The following is a 6,000-nucleotide window of genomic DNA, read 5'->3' as shown; positions in this document are numbered from 1 at the left end:
GATGGTTTAGATTTAAAGTTCTCAATGGTGTAACACAAACCTGCACTCAATGCTGCGTTGTTTTAACTCACATTTGGCTCAAATGTAGACAAACCCAGCCGTTGGGTTCATTTTGTAAGGTCAGTGTTTAACCCAACGGTCAGGTTTGTCCATATTTGACCCAACCCAGCATTGTCTCCAATGGAAAATGTTCTAGTGACTGATCACATCAAATTTTTTTAGTTGGCCAAATTGAATTTCTGTGAATTAAATTGCATCAATTTACAGAAATTCGATTTGGCCAATTGAAAAATTCAGATGTCATCAGTCACTAGAAAATTTTCAATTGGAGACTTGATTTTTTTTTTTTACAGTGTATGTGAGTTGGTCTATATGTTCTTATTAAACAGTGCCACTCATTACTTTATTAATAATAATCTTTTGTAAAGTTGTTCTTTAGTTTTTGTAAAGACATAAACCTGTGTGTGACTAACTCAGCGGGACGTATAATATTTGGGAAAGGAACAAAACTTACAGTCAATTCAGGTATAGCTCAAATCTATGGCATTTTCATTTTCTTATTCTATGAATTTATATTTATATGACACTCTCGGTAACACTTTATTTACAGTGTCCTTGTTACATGTGTTACATGTATTTATCATAGTAATAACAGTTAGTTATGCATAATGACATGCACTAACCCTGAGTAAGTACATGTTAATATTACTCAGCACTTAATTATATAACTACACTGTAACAATGATACCTTAAAATAAAGTCTAACCTAATATTCTTTCCAAAACAAAGCGGCAATTCTGTTTCCTATAATCCTTTTATTTGAACCGGTCAGTTGACGAGTTATTGTGTTTCTTTAGAGTCTTTCGGCTCTTCTGGGCAGTTTATTGTGTAGTTTCTGGCTGTGTGAGAACTGGGGGATATGAGAAGATTATCTCTGGAGCAGGAATAAGAGTGAGAGTAAAGTTTATGAGTTATGTTTGATAAATCGGTCTTTGGTCTCATTAGTTTTGGAGCATATAGTCAGTCTCTGATAAACGTTCTCTAGAGATTTCTGAACCGATGCTTCCCGCTGTGGGAATGTGGGATTGGACAACATCATTTTTCATGTGTCCTGGGTCAGTGTTCTCTGATCTGAACCAGCATATAAAGTTGAATCTATAGTATGGAGATTATTCTGGATATTTGCAAGCTTTACTGTCGTCTTATCAGTTAATAGACCAACATACAACATATTCAATTCCAGAAATAAAAACAAGCACGACACGTTTACTCAAAGCCATTGGCAGCACTGATGCTGTAGATTTGATCTGTTCTTGTATCCCGGGAGTGTGAGCTCTTGACTTTGGCACTGTTAGCATCATGAGCTGTAGGTGTTTACTGTATGTTTATAATATAGATACTGTACGTTTATATGGATACTGTATGTTTTATTCTAATGCTCTCTCAGTTATGGCTGAGGTGTTTGTTGCTGTGTGACTTATTTAGGGAACAAAATAATGTTTGCCTCTGGAACATCCTTGACTGTTCATTCCAGTAAGTGAATATACGCTTTTACAATTTGACAGACTTTTACAGCTTATCACACGCTTAAGTTTATAAAATACATTTTTGATTCTGACCCTGAAGTGAAGGATTCTACTGAAATTCACTCTATGAGTTATGACTGTAAATCTTTAAATCTGCTTTTATAGCGAAATCTTTCAAATGCATGATTTCCAATCATGTTTCTAACATAATTGTGACCCTGGACCCCTAAACCATAAGGGTCATTTAGAAAGAAAATTGAGATTAATAATAAATAATCTCTCCATTGATGTATGGTTTGTTAGGATAGGACAATATTTGAAAATCTGGAATCTGAGGGTGCAAAAACATCTAAATATTGAGAAAATCTCCTTTAAAGTTGTCCAAATGAAGTCCTCAGCAATGCATATTACTCCAGGGTTGAGCTCCAGGGTCACGTTTGTGTTCTAGGTATTAAATCAAAAGGACGTTATGTTGCCAAAACTGTATATTGGATATTGCCAAAGCTTGTACTAGTGTGTGACACTTGCTGACAAAATTATATTTGGTCAAGGCACAAAGTTGAACGTCGAGTACAGTGAGTATTTAAATCTTCATAATTATCTTCATTACACATTTATTGTAAACAATGTAAACATTAAACATTAAATAAAAAAAATTGCCACAGTAAATCAACAGTGTAGATGTAGACTGCATAAATATTAGAGAAATGAAATACAGAGTTATATTAAGTATTAATAAATTAGTAAACATCGTTTAATGAGAGGTTTTAAAAGGAAAGAGTTTTTGCTGTGAGCTCAGGTAGTGTGTGAATGACGGGACGAGGAGGATTCACTTCGGAAAAGGGACAACTCTTAATGTACAGTCGAGTAAGAGATTCATTTTTATTTTTAAGTCGAGAAAAATAGTTTAAGATTTAACAATAATAGGCTAAACTTTTAAAAGAGTAAACAGTAATCTCAAAGGAATATTCAAACCCTAAAATATATCATAAAAAATTATTTGACCCTTTATAATCAACACATATCAAACACATTCGCCTCAGATCATGGGCCGGTTTGTGTAGTGATGGTTTGTGTAGTGATGGTTTGTGTAGTGATGGTTTGTGTAGTGATGGTTTGTGTAGTGATGGTTTGTGTAGTGATGGTTTGTGTAGTGATGGTTTCTGATGTGTGGAGGCTTCTGGAGCGAGAAAGATCATTTTTGGTCAAGGAACAGCTTTAAGAGTTGAATCAAGTAAGAGACTTTAAATGTTTTATATTTTTACATAAATTCTGCAATAATGGGATGCGATTAATATCACTTTTAATTCAAAAAGAAGTATTTATAAAAAGAATATTGCCATTGAACCACTGATATTGGAATAGTATAAACTTTTAAAAGAATCATTTATTCAACACATTATATTAATGTATTAATATATTAATATTAGACGTGTCTTGATGTCTTTCATCACACACACACACATTTGAACGTCTGTACTTTATTAGCGTCCTCAGGAGCATTTGGTCTGAGTGTGTGTTACTGTGTGAATTATGGGAAGATGATTTTTGGAAGTGGAACGACACTGACCATTGACTCTCGTAAGACTCTTCATCATATTTCATGTGCAAACACACCCTAAAATCATCATCTAATATTGAAATAATGTCTTCGCTTATACCACTAAATAACCGTCTTACCTCAAGACAAAGTTAACCGGTAAAACAACCAACCAGTGTTAAACATGTCATGTTGAGTATATTTTAGTATATTGAATATGAATACAGTTTAACCAACCTGTGTTAGTATAAAAGACTATGATCATATTTAATAATGTTCTGTTTACAACTGAAGCATTGAACAAGTCATTTAGTTCTCACTGAAGAACGGTTTCCAGTATTAGATGTGTTTATCAAACTGTAGTTTTGTGAAGATGTTTCCAGTATTAGATGTGTTTATCAAACTGTAGTTTTCGTGAGGATGATTCCAGTATTAGATGTGTTTATCAAACTGTAGTTTTCGTGAGGATGATTCCAGTATTAGATGTGTTTATCAAACTGTAGTTTTCGTGAGGATGTTTCCAGTATTAGATGTGTTTATCAAACTGTAGTTTTCGTGAAGATGTTTCCAGTATTAGATGTGTTTATCAAACTGTAGTTTTCGTGAGGATGTTTCCAGTATTAGATGTGTTTATCAAACTGTAGTTTTCGTGAGGATGTTTCCAGTATTAGATGTGTTTATCAAACTGTAGTTTTGTGAAGATGTTTCCAGTATTAGATGTGTTTATCAAACTCTAGTTTTCGTGAGGATGTTTCCAGTATTAGATGTGTTTATCAAACTGTAGTTTTCGTGAGGATGATTCCAGTATTAGATGTGTTTATCAAACTGTAGTTTTCGTGAGGATGATTCCAGTATTAGATGTGTTTATCAAACTGTAGTTTTCGTGAGGATGTTTCCAGTATTAGATGTGTTTATCAAACTGTAGTTTTGTGAGGATGATTCCAGTATTAGATGTGTTTATCAAACTGTAGTTTTCGTGAGGATGTTTCCAGTATTAGATGTGTTTATCAAACTGTAGTTTTCGTGAGGATGTTTCCAGTATTAGATGTGTTTATCAAACTGTAGTTTTCGTGAGGATGATTCCAGTATTAGATGTGTTTATCAAACTGTAGTTTTCGTGAGGATGTTTCCAGTATTAGATGTGTTTATCAAACTGTAGTTTTCGTGAGGGCTGTTTATAATGTGTGACGTTTGGTGCAAACAAGATCCTCTTTGGAGCAGGGACGACGCTACATGTGGAAGCCAGTAAGAGCTGATTATGATTTATTATAGTTTAGGAGCTCTGTTTGTGTCCAGAGGACAGCGTTTGGAGATTGGGACTGAATTCATTCGGTGTCAGAGTTTAAGGCACAAATAAAGTCAAATAATGAGCGCCAGGCCCTGCGGTCGACTCCAGACGTTGTTGCTCTGCTGTTCAACACTGTGTGAATTATGGCAACAAGATCATATTTGGGCAGGGAACACAGCTTTATGTTAATTACAGTAAGTAACATTTTCATTATGAAAGTATTCATAAATGTATAAAGATAATATATATTTGAATATTGTGTCAGATTAAAACAGTAAAGACTGAATGCAAAATGGCATTTCTAATCGTGAGTAGTACAGTCTCATTACTAAACAAACAGATTAATAATATCATTGATGTCCAGTCCCAACTCAAGTCAAAGTCATATCAGTGAATATGACCAATCATAACCAGTGTATGAGTTTCAGAAGTTTAGCCGAAGATGATCAAACCCGCCGGCTCGAGAGTTTCTGCTGAGGCGTTTGTTAATGTGTGAATTATAACAAGATCATATTTGGAGCTGGAACTAAACTAACAGTGGAAACTCGTAAGAACAAAACATTTCTTTATTAATTCTTCTTATTAATGAACACAGCATTGATTCATACAGTACTTAATATTACAATATTAATACTCTTTGCATTGCGTGTAATCTACAGACGAAACTGTCCAAGTATAAACTCAGAAGTGTCACATATTCTCCTAAACAAGGAAACTCAGAGAGATAGTGAAATGACATATTTTGTAATGTAATATTTACATGAGTAGTTTAGTCATGTTGATAAATGAATACTAATATAATCTGAAGGTTTTATTTGGATTTTAATGATGAATAATGATCCCAAAAGAAACACAGAAAGTCCTGTACTAAGTTGTTGTAGTTGCTCAGAGAGCTGTGTGACATCTGGAGTAAAGATCATATTTGGCAGTGGTTCTCGACTTATGGTTGAGTCAAGTAAGTGAACATATTTCATCAAACTTTTCCTCTTTTGACTTAAATCTGATATTTTCCAAATGTTCAATTTGATCAAATTAATAGAATCCAAAAATGTATTTGATTCATTTATATGTTATTAAAGACAATCCAATAAGTATACATTCAAATGTCGACATAAAGTACTTTAGGGATGTTAAGACACTTTAAATCTAATTTTAAGAGAAAAACACTTGATCCAAAGTTTCATATATGTGACCCTGGAGCACATCACCAGTCATAAGGGAGATGTATAGCTCATCTTCAGCTGAGTAAATCATCTCTCCACTGATGTATGGTTTGTTAGGATAGGACAATATTTGAAAATCTGGAATCTGAGGGTGCAAAAACATCTAAATATTGAGAAAATCTCCTTTAAAGTTGTCCAAATGAAGTCCTTAGCAATGCATATTACTACTAATAATACATTTATGATATGAACATTGACCAAATATCTTCATGGAACATGATCTTAATATCCTCATGATTTTTGGCATAAAAGAAAAATGGATAATTTTGACCCATCCAATGTATTGTTGGCTATTGCCACAGATATACCCGTGAGACGCAGGACTGCTGTTCTGTGATTGAAATATGCGTGAAAGCTCAATACTTCAAAACTTTAAACAGGTATAATTGCAATAGACACTCTATTTGTGTTGATAAATGAGAA

The sequence above is a fragment of the Gobio gobio genome (assembly GCF_949357685.1).
Source record: "Gobio gobio genome assembly, chromosome: 6".
NCBI classification, from domain to species: Eukaryota; Metazoa; Chordata; class Actinopteri; order Cypriniformes; family Gobionidae; genus Gobio; species Gobio gobio.
The sequence above is the reverse complement of the archived record's forward strand: the minus strand, read 5'-3'. Positions refer to the sequence as shown.